We start from the raw sequence: 21,756 nt of genomic DNA, 5'->3' as shown, positions 1-21,756 counted from the left end.
CATAAAAATAATATTAAAAACAAATTACAATTTTTTTTTTAAAATCAAATTAATAAAAAAACTGTGCTTGCACATCCTGTGGGGTGCAAATTCTGTGGGGCGCACATCCTGCGGCGCACATCCTGCTGCGCACATAAATAAAAATAATATTAAAAACAAATTACAATTTTTTTTTTAAATCAAATTAATAAAAAAACTGTCCTTGCACATCCTGTGGGGCGCAAATTATGTGGGGCGCACATCCTGCGGCGCACATCCTGCTGCGCACATGAATAAAAATAATATTAAAACATTTTTACAAAAAAAATATTTAAATCAAATTAATAAAAAAACTGTCCTTGCACATCCTGTGGGGCGCAAATTCTGTGGGGCGCACATCCTGCGGCGCACATCCTGCTGCGCAGATACATAAAAATAATATTAAAAACAAATTACAATTTTTTTTTTAAAATCAAATTAATAAAAAAACTGTCCTTGCACATCCTGTGGGGCGCAAATTCTGTGGGGCGCACATCCTGCGGCGCACATCCTGCTGCGCACATAAATAAAAATAATATTAAAACATTTTTACAAAAAAAAATATTTAAATCAAATTAATAAAAAAACTGTGCTTGCACATCCTGTGGGGCGCAAATTCTGTGGGGCGCACATCCTGCGGCGCACATCCTGCTGCGCACATAAATAAAAATAATATTAAAACATTTTTACAAAAAAAAATATTTAAATCAAATTAATAAAAAAACTGTGCTTGCACATCCTGTGGGGCGCAAATTCTCTGGGGCGCACATCCTGCGGCGCACATCCTGCTGCGCACATAAATAAAAATAATATTAAAAACAAATTACAATTTTTTTTTTGAATCAAATTATTAAAAAAACTGTCCTTGCACATCCTGTGGGGCGCAAATTCTGTGGGGCGCACATCCTGCGGCGCAAATCCTGCTGCGCACAAGAATCAAAATAATATTAAAACATTTTTACAAAAAAAAATATTTAAATATAATTAATAAAAAACCTTGCTTGCACATACCTGTGGGGCGCAAATTATGTGGGGCACAAATTCTGTGGGGCGCACATCCTGCGGCGCACATCCTGCTGCGCACATAAATAAAAATAATATTAAAACATTTTTACAAAAAAAAATATTTAAATCAAATTAATAAAAAAACTGTGCTTGCACATCCTGTGGGGCGCAAATTATGTGGGGCGCATATCCACCAGCGCACATCCTGCTGTGCACATACATAAAAAAATATTAAAAAATTAAAAAAAAAAAAAGATTAAAATCAAATTAATAAAAAAACTGTGCTTGCACATCCTGTGGGGCGCAAATTCTGTGGGGCGCACATCCTGCGGCGCACATCCTGCTGCGCAAATAAATAAAAATAAAATTAAAAAAAATTAACAATTTTTTTTTTTAAATCAAATTAATAAAAAAACTGTCCTTGCACATCCTGTGGGGCGCAAATTATGTGGGGCGCACATCCTGCTGCGCACATAAATAAAAATAATATTAAAAACAATTTACAATTTTTTTTTTTTAAATCAAATTAATAAAAAAACTGTGCTTGCACATCCTGTGGGGCGCAAATTCTGTGGGGCGCACATCCTGCTGCGCACATCCTGCTGCGCACATAAATAAAAATAATATTAAAAACAAACTACAATTTTTTTTTTAAATCAAATTAATAAAAAAACTGTCCTTGCACATCCTGTGGGGCGCAAATTCTGTGGGGCGCACATCCTGCGGCGCAAATCCTGCTGCGCACATGAATAAAAATAATATTAAAACATTTTTACAAAAAAAAATATTTAAATCAAATTAATAAAAAAACTGTGCTTGCACATCCTGTGGGGCGACAATTCTGTGGGGCGCACATCCTGCGGCGCACATCCTGCTGCGCACATAAATAAAAATAATATTAAAACATTTTTACAAAAAAAATATTTAAATCAAATTAATAAAAAAACTGTGCTTGCACATCCTGTGGGGCGCAAATTATGTGGGGCACAAATTCTGTGGGGCGCACATCCTGCGGCGCACATCCTGCTGCGCACATACATAAAAATAATATTAAAAACAATTTACAATTTTTTTTTTTTTAAATCAAATTAATAAAAAAACTGTGCTTGCACATCCTGTGGGGCGCAAATTCTGTGGGGCGCACATCCTGCGGCGCAAATCCTGCTGCGCACAAGAATCAAAATAATATTAAAACATTTTTACAAAAAAAAATATTTAAATATAATTAATAAAAAACCTTGCTTGCACATACCTGTGGGGCGCAAATTATGTGGGGCACAAATTCTGTGGGGCGCACATCCTGCGGCGCACATCCTGCTGCGCAGATACATAAAAATAATATTAAAAACAAATTACAATTTTTTTTTTAAAATCAAATTAATAAAAAAACTGTCCTTGCACATCCTGTGGGGCGCAAATTCTGTGGGGCGCACATCCTGCGGCGCACATCCTGCTGCGCACATAAATAAAAATAATATTAAAACATTTTTACAAAAAAAAATATTTAAATCAAATTAATAAAAAAACTGTGCTTGCACATCCTGTGGGGCGCAAATTCTGTGGGGCGCACATCCTGCGGCGCACATCCTGCTGCGCACATAAATAAAAATAATATTAAAACATTTTTACAAAAAAAAATATTTAAATCAAATTAATAAAAAAACTGTGCTTGCACATCCTGTGGGGCGCAAATTCTCTGGGGCGCACATCCTGCGGCGCACATCCTGCTGCGCACATAAATAAAAATAATATTAAAAACAAATTACAATTTTTTTTTTGAATCAAATTAATAAAAAAACTGTCCTTGCACATCCTGTGGGGCGCAAATTCTGTGGGGCGCACATCCTGCGGCGCAAATCCTGCTGCGCACAAGAATAAAAATAATATTAAAACATTTTTACAAAAAAAATATTTAAATCAAATTAATAAAAAAACTGTGCTTGCACATCCTGTGGAGCGCAAATTCTGTGGGAAGCACATCCTGCGGCGCACATCCTGCTGCGCAGATACATAAAAATAATATTAAAAACAAATTACAATTTTTTTTTTAAAATCAAATTAATAAAAAAACTGTGCTTTCACATCCTGTGGGGCGCAAATTCTGTGGGGCGCACATCCTGCGGCGCACATCCTGCTGCGCACATACATAAAAATAATATTAAAAACAAATTACAATTTTTTTTAAAAAATCAAATTAATAAAAAAACTGTCCTTGCACATCCTGTGGGGCGCAAATTCTGTGGGGCGCACATCCTGCGGCGCACATCCTGCTGCGCACATAAATAAAAATAATATTAAAAACAAATTACAATTTTTTTTTTTAAATCAAATTAATAAAAAAACTGTGCTTGCACTTCCTGTGGTGCGCAAATTCTGTGGGGCGCACATCCTGCGGCGCACATCCTGCTGCGCACATAAATAAAAATAATATTAAAACATTATTACAAAAAAAAAATATTTAAATATAACTAATAAAAAAACTGTGCTTGCACATCCTTTGGGGCGCAAATTATGTGGGGCGCACATCCTGCTGTGCAAATAAATAAAAATAATATTAAAAACAAATTACAATTTTTTTTTTAAATCAAATTAATAAACAAACTGTGCTTGCACATCCTGTGGGGCGCAAATTCTGTGGGGCGCACATCCTGCGGCGCAAATCCTGCTGCGCACAAGAATCAAAATAATATTAAAACATTTTTACAAAAAAAAATATTTAAATATAATTAATAAAAAACCTTGCTTGCACATACCTGTGGGGCGCAAATTATGTGGGGCACAAATTCTGTGGGGCGCACATCCTGCGGCGCACATCCTGCGGCGCACATCCTGCTGCGCAGATACATAAAAATAATATTAAAAACAAATTACAATTTTTTTTTTAAAATCAAATTAATAAAAAAACTGTGCTTGCACATCCTGTGGGGCGCAAATTCTGTGGGGCGCACATCCTGCGGCGCACATCCTGCTGCGCACATAAATAAAAATAATATTAAAAACAAATTACAATTTTTTTTTTAAATCAAATTAATAAAAAAACTGTCCTTGCACATCCTGTGGGGCGCAAATTATGTGGGGCGCACATCCTGCGGCGCACATCCTGCTGCGCACATGAATAAAAATAATATTAAAACATTTTTACAAAAAAAATATTTAAATCAAATTAATAAAAAAACTGTCCTTGCACATCCTGTGGGGCGCAAATTCTGTGGGGCGCACATCCTGCGGCGCACATCCTGCTGCGCAGATACATAAAAATAATATTAAAAACAAATTACAATTTTTTTTTTAAAATCAAATTAATAAAAAAACTGTCCTTGCACATCCTGTGGGGCGCAAATTCTGTGGGGCGCACATCCTGCGGCGCACATCCTGCTGCGCACATAAATAAAAATAATATTAAAACATTTTTACAAAAAAAAATATTTAAATCAAATTAATAAAAAAACTGTGCTTGCACATCCTGTGGGGCGCAAATTCTGTGGGGCGCACATACTGCGGCGCACATCCTGCTGCGCACATAAATAAAAATAATATTAAAAACAAATTACAATTTTTTTTTTGAATCAAATTAATAAAAAAACTGTCCTTGCACATCCTGTGGGGCGCAAATTCTGTGGGGCGCACATCCTGCGGCGCAAATCCTGCTGCGCACAAGAATCAAAATAATATTAAAACATTTTTACAAAAAAAATATTTAAATCAAATTAATAAAAAAACTGTGCTTGCACATCCTGTGGGGCGCAAATTCTGTGGGGCGCACATCCTGCGGCGCACATCCTGCTGCGCAGATACATAAAAATAATATTAAAAACAAATTACAATTTTTTTTTTAAAATCAAATTAATAAAAAAACTGTGCTTGCACATCCTGTGGGGCGCAAATTCTGTGGGGCGCACATCCTGCGGCGCACATCCTGCTGCGCACATACATAAAAATAATATTAAAAACAAATTACAATTTTTTTTTTAAAATCAAATTAATAAAAAAACTGTGCTTGCACATCCTGTGGGGCGCAAATTCTGTGGGGCGCACATCCTGCGGCGCACATCCTGCTGCGCACATACATAAAAATAATATTAAAAACAAATTACAATTTTTTTTAAAAAATCAAATTAATAAAAAAACTGTCCTTGCACATCCTGTGGGGCGCAAATTCTGTGGGGCGCACATCCTGCGGCGCACATCCTGCTGCGCACATAAATAAAAATAATATTAAAACATTTTTACAAAAAAATATATTTAAATCAAATAAATAAAAAAACTGTGCTTGCACATCCTGTGGGGCGCAAATTATGTGGGGCGCACATCCTGCGGCGCACATCCTGCTGCGCACATAAATAAAAATAATATTAAAAAAAAATTACAATTTTTTTTTTAAAATCAAATTAATAAAAAAACTGTCCTTTCACGTCCTGTGGGTTGCAAATTATGTGGGGCGCACATCCTGCAGCGCACATAAATAAAAATAATATTAAAAAAAAATTACAATTTTTTTTTTAAAATCAAATTAATAAAAAAACTGTCCTTTCACGTCCTGTGGGTTGCAAATTATGTGGGGCGCAAATTCTGTGGGGCGCACATCCTGCGGCGCACATCCTGCTGCGCACATAAATAAAAATAATATTAAAACATTTTTACACAAAAAAATATTTAAATAAAATTAATAAAAAAACTGTGCTTGCACATCCTGTGGGGCGCAAATTCTGTGGGGCGCACATCCTGCTGCGCACATAAATAAAAATAATATTAATAACAAATTACAATTTTTTTTTTTTAAATCAAATTAATAAAAAAACTGTGCTTGCACATCCTGTGGGGCGCAAATTATGTGGGGCGCAAATTCTGTGGGGCGCACATCCTGCGGCGCACATCCTGCTGCGCATATAAATAAAAATAATGTTAAAACATTTTTACAAAAAAAAATATTTGAATCAAATTAATAAAAAAACTCTGCTTGCACATCCTGTGGGGCGCAAATTCTGTGGGGCGCACATCCTGCGGCGCACATCCTGCTGCGCACATAAATAAAAATAATATTAAAAACAAATTACAATTTTTTTTTTTAAATCAAATTAATAAAAAAACTGTCCTTGCACATCCTGTGGGGCGCAAATTCTGTGGGGCGCACATCCTGTGGCGCACATCCTGCTGCGCACATAAATAAAAATAATATTAAAACATTTTTACAAAAAAAATATTTAAATCAAATTAATAAAAAAACTGTCCTTGCACATCCTGTGGGGCGCAAATTATGTGGGGCGCACATCCTGCGGCCCATCCTGCTGCGCACATAAATAAAAATAATATTAAAACATTTTTACAAAAAAAATATTTAAATCAAATTAATAAAAAAACTGTCCTTGCACATCCTGTGGGGCGCAAATTATGTGGGGCACACATCCTGCGGCGCACATACTGCTGCGCACATAAATAAAAATAATATTAAAACATTTTTACAAAAAAAAATATTTAAATCAAATTAATAAAAAAACTGTGCTTGCACATCCTGTGGGGCGCAAATTATGTGGGGCGCACATCCTGCTGTGCAAATAAATAAAAATAATATTAAAAACAAATTACAATTTTTTTTTTTAAATCAAATTAATAAACAAACTGTGCTTGCACATCCTGTGGGGCGCAAATTCTGTGGGGCGCACATCCTGAGGCGCACATAAATAAAAATAATATTAAAACATTTTTACAAAAAAAATTTTTTAAATCCAATTAATAAAAAAACTGTGCTTGCACATCCTGTGGGGCGCAAATTCTGTGGGGCAAACATCCTGAGGCGCACATCCAGGTGTGCACATTAAAAAAGATAATATTAAAAAAAAATTAGAATTTTTTTTTTAAATCAAATTAATAAAAAAATTGTGCTTGCACATCCTGTGGGGCGCAAATTCTGTGGGGCGCACATCCTGCTGCGCACATACTGCTGCGCACATAAATAAAAATAATATTAAATAATTTTTACAAAAAAATATATTTAAATCAAATTAATAAAAAAACTGTCCTTGCACATCCTGTGGGGCGCAAATTCTGTGGGGCGCACATCCTGCTGCGCACATAAATAAAAATAATATTGAAACATCTTTACAAAAAAAAATATTTAAATCAAATTAATAAAAAAACTGTGCTTGCACATCCTGTGGGGCGCAAATTCTGTGGGGCGCACATCCTGCTGCGCACATAAATAAAAATAATATTAATAACAAATTACCATTTTTTTTTTTAAATCAAATTAATAAAAAAACTGTGCTTGCACATCCTGTGGGGCGCAAATTATGTGGGGCGCAAATTCTGTGGGGCGCACATCCTGCGGCGCACATCCTGCTGCACACATAAATAAAAATAATATTAAAACATTTTTACAAAAAAAATATTTATATCAAATTAATAAAAAAACTGTGCTTGCACATCCTGTGGGGCGCAAATTCTGTGGGGCGCACATCCTGCTGCGCACATAAATAAAAATAATATTAATAACAAATTACAATTTTTTTTTTTTAAATCAAATTAATAAAAAAACTGTGCTTGCACATCCTGTGGGGCGCAAATTATGTGGGGCGCAAATTCTGTGGGGCGCACATCCTGCGGCGCACATCCTGCTGCGCACATAAATAAAAATAATATTAAAACATTTTTACAAAAAAAATATTTATATCAAATTAATAAAAAAAATGTGCTTGCACATCCTGTGGGGCGCAAACTATGTGGGGCGCACATCCTGCGGCGCACATCCTGCTGCGCATATAAATAAAAATAATGTTAAAACATTTTTACAAAAAAAAATATTTGAATCAAATTAATAAAAAAACTCTGCTTGCACATCCTGTGGGGCGCAAATTCTGTGGGGCGCACATCCTGCGGCGCACATCCTGCTGCGCACATAAATAAAAATAATATTAAAAACAAATTACAATTTTTTTTTTTAAATCAAATTAATAAAAAAACTGTCCTTGCACATCCTGTGGGGCGCAAATTCTGTGGGGCGCACATCCTGTGGCGCACATCCTGCTGCGCACATAAATAAAAATAATATTAAAACATTTTTACAAAAAAAATATTTAAATCAAATTAATAAAAAAACTGTCCTTGCACATCCTGTGGGGCGCAAATTATGTGGGGCGCACATCCTGCGGCGCACATCCTGCTGCGCACATAAATAAAAATAATATTAAAACATTTTTACAAAAAAAAATATTTAAATCAAATTATTAAAAAAACTGTGCTTGAACCTCCTGTGGGGCGCAAATTATGTGGGGCGCACATCCTGCGGCGCACATCCTGCTGCGCACATAAATAAAAATAATATTAAAGCATTTTTACACAAAAAAATATTCAAATAAAATTAATAAAAAAACTGTGCTTGCACATCCTGTGGGGCGCAAATTCTGTGGGGCGCACATCCTGCTGCGCACATAAATAAAAATAATATTAATAACAAATTACAATTTTTTTTTTTTAAATCAAATTAATAAAAAAACTGTGCTTGCACATCCTGTGGGGCGCAAATTATGTGGGGCGCAAATTCTGTGGGGCGCACATCCTGCGGCGCACATCCTGCTGCGCACATAAATAAAAATAATATTAAAACATTTTTACAAAAAAAATATTTATATCAAATTAATAAAAAAAATGTGCTTGCACATCCTGTGGGGCGCAAACTATGTGGGGCGCACATCCTGCGGCGCACATCCTGCTGCGCATATAAATAAAAATAATGTTAAAACATTTTTACAAAAAAAAATATTTGAATCAAATTAATAAAAAAACTCTGCTTGCACATCCTGTGGGGCGCAAATTCTGTGGGGCGCACATCCTGCGGCGCACATCCTGCTGCGCACATAAATAAAAATAATATTAAAACATTATTACAAAAAAAAAATATTTAAATATAACTAATAAAAAAACTGTGCTTGCACATCCTTTGGGGCGCAAATTATGTGGGGCGCACATCCTGCTGTGCAAATAAATAAAAATAATATTAAAAACAAATTACAATTTTTTTTTTAAATCAAATTAATAAACAAACTGTGCTTGCACATCCTGTGGGGCGCAAATTCTGTGGGGCGCACATCCTGCGGCGCAAATCCTGCTGCGCACAAGAATCAAAATAATATTAAAACATTTTTACAAAAAAAAATATTTAAATATAATTAATAAAAAACCTTGCTTGCACATACCTGTGGGGCGCAAATTATGTGGGGCACAAATTCTGTGGGGCGCACATCCTGCGGCGCACATCCTGCGGCGCACATCCTGCTGCGCAGATACATAAAAATAATATTAAAAACAAATTACAATTTTTTTTTTAAAATCAAATTAATAAAAAAACTGTGCTTGCACATCCTGTGGGGCGCAAATTCTGTGGGGCGCACATCCTGCGGCGCACATCCTGCTGCGCACATAAATAAAAATAATATTAAAAACAAATTACAATTTTTTTTTTAAATCAAATTAATAAAAAAACTGTCCTTGCACATCCTGTGGGGCGCAAATTATGTGGGGCGCACATCCTGCGGCGCACATCCTGCTGCGCACATGAATAAAAATAATATTAAAACATTTTTACAAAAAAAATATTTAAATCAAATTAATAAAAAAACTGTCCTTGCACATCCTGTGGGGCGCAAATTCTGTGGGGCGCACATCCTGCGGCGCACATCCTGCTGCGCAGATACATAAAAATAATATTAAAACATTTTTACAAAAAAAAATATTTAAATCAAATTAATAAAAAAACTGTGCTTGCACATCCTGTGGGGCGCAAATTCTGTGGGGCGCACATCCTGCGGCGCACATCCTGCTGCGCACATAAATAAAAATAATATTAAAACATTTTTACAAAAAAAAATATTTAAATCAAATTAATAAAAAAACTGTGCTTGCACATCCTGTGGGGCGCAAATTCTGTGGGGCGCACATCCTGCGGCGCACATCCTGCTGCGCACATAAATAAAAATAATATTAAAAACAAATTACAATTTTTTTTTTAAATCAAATTAATAAAAAAACTGTCCTTGCACATCCTGTGGGGCGCAAATTCTGTGGGGCGCACATCCTGCGGCGCACATCCTGCTGCGCAGATACATAAAAATAATATTAAAAACAAATTACAATTTTTTTTTTAAAATCAAATTAATAAAAAAACTGTCCTTGCACATCCTGTGGGGCGCAAATTCTGTGGGGCGCACATCCTGCGGCGCACATCCTGCTGCGCACATAAATAAAAATAATATTAAAACATTTTTACAAAAAAAATATTTAAATCAAATTAATAAAAAAACTGTCCTTGCACATCCTGTGGGGCGCAAATTCTGTGGGGCGCACATCCTGCGGCGCACATCCTGCTGCGCAGATACATAAAAATAATATTAAAAACAAATTACAATTTTTTTTTTAAAATCAAATTAATAAAAAAACTGTCCTTGCACATCCTGTGGGGCGCAAATTCTGTGGGGCGCACATCCTGCGGCGCACATCCTGCTGCGCACATAAATAAAAATAATATTAAAACATTTTTACAAAAAAAAATATTTAAATCAAATTAATAAAAAAACTGTGCTTGCACATCCTGTGGGGCGCAAATTCTGTGGGGCGCACATACTGCGGCGCACATCCTGCTGCGCACATAAATAAAAATAATATTAAAAACAAATTACAATTTTTTTTTTGAATCAAATTAATAAAAAAACTGTCCTTGCACATCCTGTGGGGCGCAAATTCTGTGGGGCGCACATCCTGCGGCGCAAATCCTGCTGCGCACAAGAATCAAAATAATATTAAAACATTTTTACAAAAAAAATATTTAAATCAAATTAATAAAAAAACTGTGCTTGCACATCCTGTGGGGCGCAAATTCTGTGGGGCGCACATCCTGCGGCGCACATCCTGCTGCGCAGATACATAAAAATAATATTAAAAACAAATTACAATTTTTTTTTTAAAATCAAATTAATAAAAAAACTGTGCTTGCACATCCTGTGGGGCGCAAATTCTGTGGGGCGCACATCCTGCGGCGCACATCCTGCTGCGCACATACATAAAAATAATATTAAAAACAAATTACAATTTTTTTTTTAAAATCAAATTAATAAAAAAACTGTGCTTGCACATCCTGTGGGGCGCAAATTCTGTGGGGCGCACATCCTGCGGCGCACATCCTGCTGCGCACATACATAAAAATAATATTAAAAACAAATTACAATTTTTTTTAAAAAATCAAATTAATAAAAAAACTGTCCTTGCACATCCTGTGGGGCGCAAATTCTGTGGGGCGCACATCCTGCGGCGCACATCCTGCTGCGCACATAAATAAAAATAATATTAAAACATTTTTACAAAAAAATATATTTAAATCAAATAAATAAAAAAACTGTGCTTGCACATCCTGTGGGGCGCAAATTATGTGGGGCGCACATCCTGCGGCGCACATCCTGCTGCGCACATAAATAAAAATAATATTAAAAAAAAATTACAATTTTTTTTTTAAAATCAAATTAATAAAAAAACTGTCCTTTCACGTCCTGTGGGTTGCAAATTATGTGGGGCGCACATCCTGCAGCGCACATAAATAAAAATAATATTAAAAAAAAATTACAATTTTTTTTTTAAAATCAAATTAATAAAAAAACTGTGCTTGCACATCCTGTGGGGCGCAAATTCTGTGGGGCGCACATCCTGCTGCGCACATAAATAAAAATAATATTAATAACAAATTACAATTTTTTTTTTTTAAATCAAATTAATAAAAAAACTGTGCTTGCACATCCTGTGGGGCGCAAATTATGTGGGGCGCAAATTCTGTGGGGCGCACATCCTGCGGCGCACATCCTGCTGCGCACATAAATAAAAATAATATTAAAACATTTTTACAAAAAAAATATTTATATCAAATTAATAAAAAAAATGTGCTTGCACATCCTGTGGGGCGCAAACTATGTGGGGCGCACATCCTGCGGCGCACATCCTGCTGCGCATATAAATAAAAATAATGTTAAAACATTTTTACAAAAAAAAATATTTGAATCAAATTAATAAAAAAACTCTGCTTGCACATCCTGTGGGGCGCAAATTCTGTGGGGCGCACATCCTGCGGCGCACATCCTGCTGCGCACATAAATAAAAATAATATTAAAAACAAATTACAATTTTTTTTTTTAAATCAAATTAATAAAAAAACTGTCCTTGCACATCCTGTGGGGCGCAAATTCTGTGGGGCGCACATCCTGTGGCGCACATCCTGCTGCGCACATAAATAAAAATAATATTAAAACATTTTTACAAAAAAAATATTTAAATCAAATTAATAAAAAAACTGTCCTTGCACATCCTGTGGGGCGCAAATTATGTGGGGCGCACATCCTGCGGCGCACATCCTGCTGCGCACATAAATAAAAATAATATTAAAACATTTTTACAAAAAAAAATATTTAAATCAAATTATTAAAAAAACTGTGCTTGAACCTCCTGTGGGGCGCAAATTATGTGGGGCGCACATCCTGCGGCGCACATCCTGCTGCGCATATAAATAAAAATAATGTTAAAACATTTTTACAAAAAAAAATATTTGAATCAAATTAATAAAAAAACTCTGCTTGCACATCCTGTGGGGCGCAAATTCTGTGGGGCGCACATCCTGCGGCGCACATCCTGCTGCGCACATAAATAAAAATAATATTAAAAACAAATTACAATTTTTTTTTTTAAATCAAATTAATAAAAAAACTGTCCTTGCACATCCTGTGGGGCGCAAATTCTGTGGGGCGCACATCCTGTGGCGCACATCCTGCTGCGCACATAAATAAAAATAATATTAAAACATTTTTACAAAAAAAATATTTAAATCAAATTAATAAAAAAACTGTCCTTGCACATCCTGTGGGGCGCAAATTATGTGGGGCGCACATCCTGCGGCGCACATCCTGCTGCGCACATAAATAAAAATAATATTAAAACATTTTTACAAAAAAAAATATTTAAATCAAATTATTAAAAAAACTGTGCTTGAACCTCCTGTGGGGCGCAAATTCTGTGGGGCGCACATCCTGCGGCGCACATCCTGCTGCGCACATAAATAAAAATAATATTAAAAACAAATTACAATTTTTTTTTTAAATCAAATTAATAAAAAAACTGTGCTTGAACCTCCTGTGGGGCGCAAATTATGTGGGGCGCACATCCTGCGGCGCACATCCTGCTGCGCACATAAATAAAAATAATATTAAAAACAAATTACAATTTTTTTTTTAAATCAAATTAATAAAAAAACTGTCCTTGCACATCCTGTGGGGCGCAAATTATGTGGGGCGCACATCCTGCGGCGCACATCCTGCTGCGCACATGAATAAAAATAATATTAAAACATTTTTACAAAAAAAATATTTAAATCAAATTAATAAAAAAACTGTCCTTGCACATCCTGTGGGGCGCAAATTCTGTGGGGCGCACATCCTGCGGCGCACATCCTGCTGCGCAGATACATAAAAATAATATTAAAACATTTTTACAAAAAAAAATATTTAAATCAAATTAATAAAAAAACTGTGCTTGCACATCCTGTGGGGCGCAAATTCTGTGGGGCGCACATCCTGCGGCGCACATCCTGCTGCGCACATAAATAAAAATAATATTAAAACATTTTTACAAAAAAAAATATTTAAATCAAATTAATAAAAAAACTGTGCTTGCACATCCTGTGGGGCGCAAATTCTGTGGGGCGCACATCCTGCGGCGCACATCCTGCTGCGCACATAAATAAAAATAATATTAAAAACAAATTACAATTTTTTTTTTAAATCAAATTAATAAAAAAACTGTCCTTGCACATCCTGTGGGGCGCAAATTCTGTGGGGCGCACATCCTGCGGCGCACATCCTGCTGCGCAGATACATAAAAATAATATTAAAAACAAATTACAATTTTTTTTTTAAAATCAAATTAATAAAAAAACTGTCCTTGCACATCCTGTGGGGCGCAAATTCTGTGGGGCGCACATCCTGCGGCGCACATCCTGCTGCGCACATAAATAAAAATAATATTAAAACATTTTTACAAAAAAAATATTTAAATCAAATTAATAAAAAAACTGTCCTTGCACATCCTGTGGGGCGCAAATTCTGTGGGGCGCACATCCTGCGGCGCACATCCTGCTGCGCAGATACATAAAAATAATATTAAAAACAAATTACAATTTTTTTTTTAAAATCAAATTAATAAAAAAACTGTCCTTGCACATCCTGTGGGGCGCAAATTCTGTGGGGCGCACATCCTGCGGCGCACATCCTGCTGCGCACATGAATAAAAATAATATTAAAACATTTTTACAAAAAAAAATATTTAAATCAAATTAATAAAAAAACTGTGCTTGCACATCCTGTGGGGCGCAAATTCTGTGGGGCGCACATACTGCGGCGCACATCCTGCTGCGCACATAAATAAAAATAATATTAAAAACAAATTACAATTTTTTTTTTGAATCAAATTAATAAAAAAACTGTCCTTGCACATCCTGTGGGGCGCAAATTCTGTGGGGCGCACATCCTGCGGCGCAAATCCTGCTGCGCACAAGAATCAAAATAATATTAAAACATTTTTACAAAAAAAATATTTAAATCAAATTAATAAAAAAACTGTGCTTGCACATCCTGTGGGGCGCAAATTCTGTGGGGCGCACATCCTGCGGCGCACATCCTGCTGCGCAGATACATAAAAATAATATTAAAAACAAATTACAATTTTTTTTTTAAAATCAAATTAATAAAAAAACTGTGCTTGCACATCCTGTGGGGCGCAAATTCTGTGGGGCGCACATCCTGCGGCGCACATCCTGCTGCGCACATACATAAAAATAATATTAAAAACAAATTACAATTTTTTTTTTAAAATCAAATTAATAAAAAAACTGTGCTTGCACATCCTGTGGGGCGCAAATTCTGTGGGGCGCACATCCTGCGGCGCACATCCTGCTGCGCACATACATAAAAATAATATTAAAAACAAATTACAATTTTTTTTAAAAAATCAAATTAATAAAAAAACTGTCCTTGCACATCCTGTGGGGCGCAAATTCTGTGGGGCGCACATCCTGCGGCGCACATCCTGCTGCGCACATAAATAAAAATAATATTAAAACATTTTTACAAAAAAATATATTTAAATCAAATAAATAAAAAAACTGTGCTTGCACATCCTGTGGGGCGCAAATTATGTGGGGCGCACATCCTGCGGCGCACATCCTGCTGCGCACATAAATAAAAATAATATTAAAAAAAAATTACAATTTTTTTTTTAAAATCAAATTAATAAAAAAACTGTCCTTTCACGTCCTGTGGGTTGCAAATTATGTGGGGCGCACATCCTGCAGCGCACATAAATAAAAATAATATTAAAAAAAAATTACAATTTTTTTTTTAAAATCAAATTAATAAAAAAACTGTCCTTTCACGTCCTGTGGGTTGCAAATTATGTGGGGCGCAAATTCTGTGGGGCGCACATCCTGCGGCGCACATCCTGCTGCGCACATAAATAAAAATAATATTAAAACATTTTTACACAAAAAAATATTTAAATAAAATTAATAAAAAAACTGTGCTTGCACATCCTGTGGGGCGCAAATTCTGTGGGGCGCACATCCTGCTGCGCACATAAATAAAAATAATATTAATAACAAATTACAATTTTTTTTTTTTAAATCAAATTAATAAAAAAACTGTGCTTGCACATCCTGTGGGGCGCAAATTATGTGGGGCGCAAATTCTGTGGGGCGCACATCCTGCGGCGCACATCCTGCTGCGCATATAAATAAAAATAATGTTAAAACATTTTTACAAAAAAAAATATTTGAATCAAATTAATAAAAAAACTCTGCTTGCACATCCTGTGGGGCGCAAATTCTGTGGGGCGCACATCCTGCGGCGCACATCCTGCTGCGCACATAAATAAAAATAATATTAAAAACAAATTACAATTTTTTTTTTTAAATCAAATTAATAAAAAAACTGTCCTTGCACATCCTGTGGGGCGCAAATTCTGTGGGGCGCACATCCTGTGGCGCACATCCTGCTGCGCACATAAATAAAAATAATATTAAAACATTTTTACAAAAAAAATATTTAAATCAAATTAATAAAAAAACTGTCCTTGCACATCCTGTGGGGCGCAAATTATGTGGGGCGCACATCCTGCGGCCCATCCTGCTGCGCACATAAATAAAAATAATATTAAAACATTTTTACAAAAAAAATATTTAAATCAAATTAATAAAAAAACTGTCCTTGCACATCCTGTGGGGCGCAAATTATGTGGGGCGCACATCCTGCGGCGCACATACTGCTGCGCACATAAATAAAAATAATATTAAAACATTTTTACAAAAAAAAATATTTAAATCAAATTAATAAAAAAACTGTGCTTGCACATCCTGTGGGGCGCAAATTATGTGGGGCGCACATCCTGCGGCGCACATACTGCTGCGCACATAAATAAAAATAATATTAAAACATTTTTACAAAAAAAAATATTTAAATCAAATTAATAAAAAAACTGTGCTTGCACATCCTGTGGGGCGCAAATTATGTGGGGCGCACATCCTGCTGTGCAAATAAATAAAAATAATATTAAAAACAAATTACAATTTTTTTTTTTAAATCAAATTAATAAACAAACTGTGCTTGCACATCCTGTGGGGCGCAAATTCTGTGGGGCGCACATCCTGAGGCGCACATAAATAAAAATAATATTAAAACATTTTTACAAAAAAAAATTTTTAAATCCAATTAATAAAAAAACTGTGCTTGCACATCCTGTGGGGCGCAAATTCTGTGGGGCAAACATCCTGAGGCGCACATCCAGGTGTGCACATTAAAAAAGATAATATTAAAAAAAAATTAGAATTTTTTTTTTAAATCAAATTAATAAAAAAATTGTGCTTGCACATCCTGTGGGGCGCAAATTCTGTGGGGCGCACATCCTGCTGCGCACATACTGCTGCGCACATAAATAAAAATAATATTAAATAATTTTTACAAAAAAATATATTTAAATCAAATTAATAAAAAAACTGTCCTTGCACATCCTGTGGGGCGCAAATTCTGTGGGGCGCACATCCTGCTGCGCACATAAATAAAAATAATATTGAAACATCTTTACAAAAAAAAATATTTAAATCAAATTAATAAAAAAACTGTGCTTGCACATCCTGTGGGGCGCAAATTCTGTGGGGCGCACATCCTGCTGCGCACATAAATAAAAATAATATTAATAACAAATTACCATTTTTTTTTTTAAATCAAATTAATAAAAAAACTGTGCTTGCACATCCTGTGGGGCGCAAATTATGTGGGGCGCAAATTCTGTGGGGCGCACATCCTGCGGCGCACATCCTGCTGCGCACATAAATAAAAATAATATTAAAACATTTTTACAAAAAAAATATTTATATCAAATTAATAAAAAAACTGTGCTTGCACATCCTGTGGGGCGCAAATTCTGTGGGGCGCACATCCTGCTGCGCACATAAATAAAAATAATATTAATAACAAATTACAATTTTTTTTTTTTAAATCAAATTAATAAAAAAACTGTGCTTGCACATCCTGTGGGGCGCAAATTATGTGGGGCGCAAATTCTGTGGGGCGCACATCCTGCGGCGCACATCCTGCTGCGCACATAAATAAAAATAATATTAAAACATTTTTACAAAAAAAATATTTATATCAAATTAATAAAAAAAATGTGCTTGCACATCCTGTGGGGCGCAAACTATGTGGGGCGCACATCCTGCGGCGCACATCCTGCTGCGCATATAAATAAAAATAATGTTAAAACATTTTTACAAAAAAAAATATTTGAATCAAATTAATAAAAAAACTCTGCTTGCACATCCTGTGGGGCGCAAATTCTGTGGGGCGCACATCCTGCGGCGCACATCCTGCTGCGCACATAAATAAAAATAATATTAAAAACAAATTACAATTTTTTTTTTTAAATCAAATTAATAAAAAAACTGTCCTTGCACATCCTGTGGGGCGCAAATTCTGTGGGGCGCACATCCTGCGGCGCACATCCTGCTGCGCACATAAATAAAAATAATATTAAAAACAAATTACAATTTTTTTTTTTAAATCAAATTAATAAAAAAACTGTCCTTGCACATCCTGTGGGGCGCAAATTCTGTGGGGCGCACATCCTGTGGCGCACATCCTGCTGCGCACATAAATAAAAATAATATTAAAACATTTTTACAAAAAAAATATTTAAATCAAATTAATAAAAAAACTGTCCTTGCACATCCTGTGGGGCGCAAATTATGTGGGGCGCACATCCTGCGGCGCACATCCTGCTGCGCACATAAATAAAAATAATATTAAAACATTTTTACAAAAAAAAATATTTAAATCAAATTATTAAAAAAACTGTGCTTGAACCTCCTGTGGGGCGCAAATTATGTGGGGCGCACATCCTGCGGCGCACATCCTGCTGCGCACAAAAATAAAAATAATATTAAAGCATTTTTACACAAAAAAATATTCAAATAAAATTAATAAAAAAACTGTGCTTGCACATCCTGTGGGGCGCAAATTCTGTGGGGCGCACATCCTGCTGCGCACATAAATAAAAATAATATTAATAATAAATTACAATTTTTTTTTTTTAAATCAAATTAATAAAAAAACTGTGCTTGCACATCCTGTGGGGCGCAAATTATGTGGGGCGCAAATTCTGTGGGGCGCACATCCTGCGGCGCACATCCTGCTGCGCACATAAATAAAAATAATATTAAAACATTTTTACAAAAAAAATATTTATATCAAATTAATAAAAAAAATGTGCTTGCACATCCTGTGGGGCGCAAACTATGTGGGGCGCACATCCTGCGGCGCACATCCTGCTGCGCATATAAATAAAAATAATGTTAAAACATTTTTACAAAAAAAAATATTTGAATCAAATTAATAAAAAAACTCTGCTTGCACATCCTGTGGGGCGCAAATTCTGTGGGGCGCACATCCTGCGGCGCACATCCTGCTGCGCACATAAATAAAAATAATATTAAAAACAAATTACAATTTTTTTTTTTAAATCAAATTAATAAAAAAACTGTCCTTGCACATCCTGTGGGGCGCAAATTCTGTGGGGCGCACATCCTGTGGCGCACATCCTGCTGCGCACATAAATAAAAATAATATTAAAACATTTTTACAAAAAAAATATTTAAATCAAATTAATAAAAAAACTGTCCTTGCACATCCTGTGGGGCGCAAATTATGTGGGGCGCACATCCTGCGGACCATCCTGCTGCGCACATAAATAAAAATAATATTAAAACATTTTTACAAAAAAAATATTTAAATCAAATTAATAAAAAAACTGTCCTTGCACATCCTGTGGGGCGCAAATTATGTGGGGCGCACATCCTGCGGCGCACATACTGCTGCGCACATAAATAAAAATAATATTAAAACATTTTTACAAAAAAAAATATTTAAATCAAATTAATAAAAAAACTGTGCTTGCACATCCTGTGGGGCGCAAATTATGTGGGGCGCACATCCTGCTGTGCAAATAAATAAAAATAATATTAAAAACAAATTACAATTTTTTTTTTTAAATCAAATTAATAAACAATCTGTGCTTGCACATCCTGTGGGGCGCAAATTCTGTGGGGCGCACATCCTGCGGCGCACATCCTGCTGCGCACATCCTGCTGCGCACATAAATAAAAATAATATTAAAACATTTTTACAAAAAAAAATATTTAAATCAAATTAATAAAAAAACTGTGCTTGCACATCCTGTGGGGCGCAAATTCTGTGGGGCGCACATCCTGCGGCGCACATCCTGCTGCGCACATAAATAAAAATCATATTAAAACATTTTTACAAAAAAAAATATTTAAATCAAATTATTAAAAAAACTGTGCTTGAACCTCCTGTGGGGCGCAAATTATGTGGGGCGCACATCCTGCGGCGCACATCCTGCTGCGCACATAAATAAAAATAATATTAAAACATTTTTACAAAAAAAAATATTTAAATCAAATTAATAAAAAAACTGTGCTTGCACATCCTGTGGGGCGCAAATTCTGTGGGGCGCACATCCTGCTACGCACATAAATAAAAATAATATTAAAAACAAATTACAATTTTTTTTTTTTAAATCAAATTAATAAAAAAACTGTGCTTGCACATCCTGTGGGGCGCAAATTATGTGGGGCGCAAATTCTGTGGGGCGCACATCCTGCGGCGCACATCCTGCTGCGCACATAAATAAAAATAATATTAAAACATTTTTACAAAAAAAATATTTATATCAAATTAATAAAAAAAATGTGCTTGCACATCCTGTGGGGCGCAAACTATGTGGGGCGCACATCCTGCGGCGCACATCCTGCTGCGCATATAAATAAAAATAATGTTAAAACATTTTTACAAAAAAAAATATTTGAATCAAATTAATAAAAAAACTCTGCTTGCACATCCTGTGGGGCGCAAATTCTGTGGGGCGCACATCCTGCGGCGCACATCCTGCTGCGCACATAAATAAAAATAATATTAAAAACAAATTACAATTTTTTTTTTTAAATCAAATTAATAAAAAAACTGTCCTTGCACATCCTGTGGGGCGCAAATTCTGTGGGGCGCACATCCTGTGGCGCACATCCTGCTGCGCACATAAATAAAAATAATATTAAAACATTTTTACAAAAAAAATATTTAAATCAAATTAATAAAAAAACTGTCCTTGCACATCCTGTGGGGCGCAAATTATGTGGGGCGCACATCCTGCGGCCCATCCTGCTGCGCACATAAATAAAAATAATATTAAAACATTTTTACAAAAAAAATATTTAAATCAAATTAATAAAAAAACTGTCCTTGCACATCCTGTGGGGCGCAAATTATGTGGGGCGCACATCCTGCGGCGCACATACTGCTGCGCACATAAATAAAAATAATATTAAAACATTTTTACAAAAAAAAATATTTAAATCAAATTAATAAAAAAACTGTGCTTGCACATCCTGTGGGGCGCAAATTATGTGGGGCGCACATCCTGCTGTGCAAATAAATAAAAATAATATTAAAAACAAATTACAATTTTTTTTTTTAAATCAAATTAATAAACAAACTGTGCTTGCACATCCTGTGGGGCGCAAATTCTGTGGGGCGCACATCCTGAGGCGCACATAAATAAAAATAATATTAAAACATTTTTACAAAAAAAAATATTTAAATCCAATTAATAAAAAAACTGTGCTTGCACATCCTGTGGGGCGCAAATTCTGTGGGGCAAACATCCTGAGGCGCACATCCTGCTGCGCAGATTAATAAAAATAATATTAAAACATTTTTACAAAAAAAAATATTTAAATCAAATTAATAAAAAAACTGTGCTTGCACATCCTGTGGGGCGCAAATTCTGTGGAGCGCACATCCTACTGCGCACATAAATAAAAATAATATTAAAACATTTTTACAAAAAAAATATTTAAATCAAATTAATAAAAAAACTGTGCTTAAACATCCTGTGGGGCGCAAATTCTGTGGGGCGCACATCCTGCGGCGCACATCCAGCTGCGCACATTAATACAAATAATATTAAAACATTTTTACAAAAAAAAATATTTAAATATAACTAATAAAAAACCTTGCTTGCACATCCTGTGGGGCGCAAATTCTGTGGGGCGCACATCCTGTGGCGCACATCCTGCTGCGCACATAGATA

Source organism: Pleuronectes platessa, unplaced genomic scaffold, assembly GCF_947347685.1.
Source record: "Pleuronectes platessa unplaced genomic scaffold, fPlePla1.1 scaffold_29, whole genome shotgun sequence".
NCBI lineage: Eukaryota > Metazoa > Chordata > Actinopteri > Pleuronectiformes > Pleuronectidae > Pleuronectes > Pleuronectes platessa.
The sequence above is the reverse complement of the archived record's forward strand: the minus strand, read 5'-3'. Positions refer to the sequence as shown.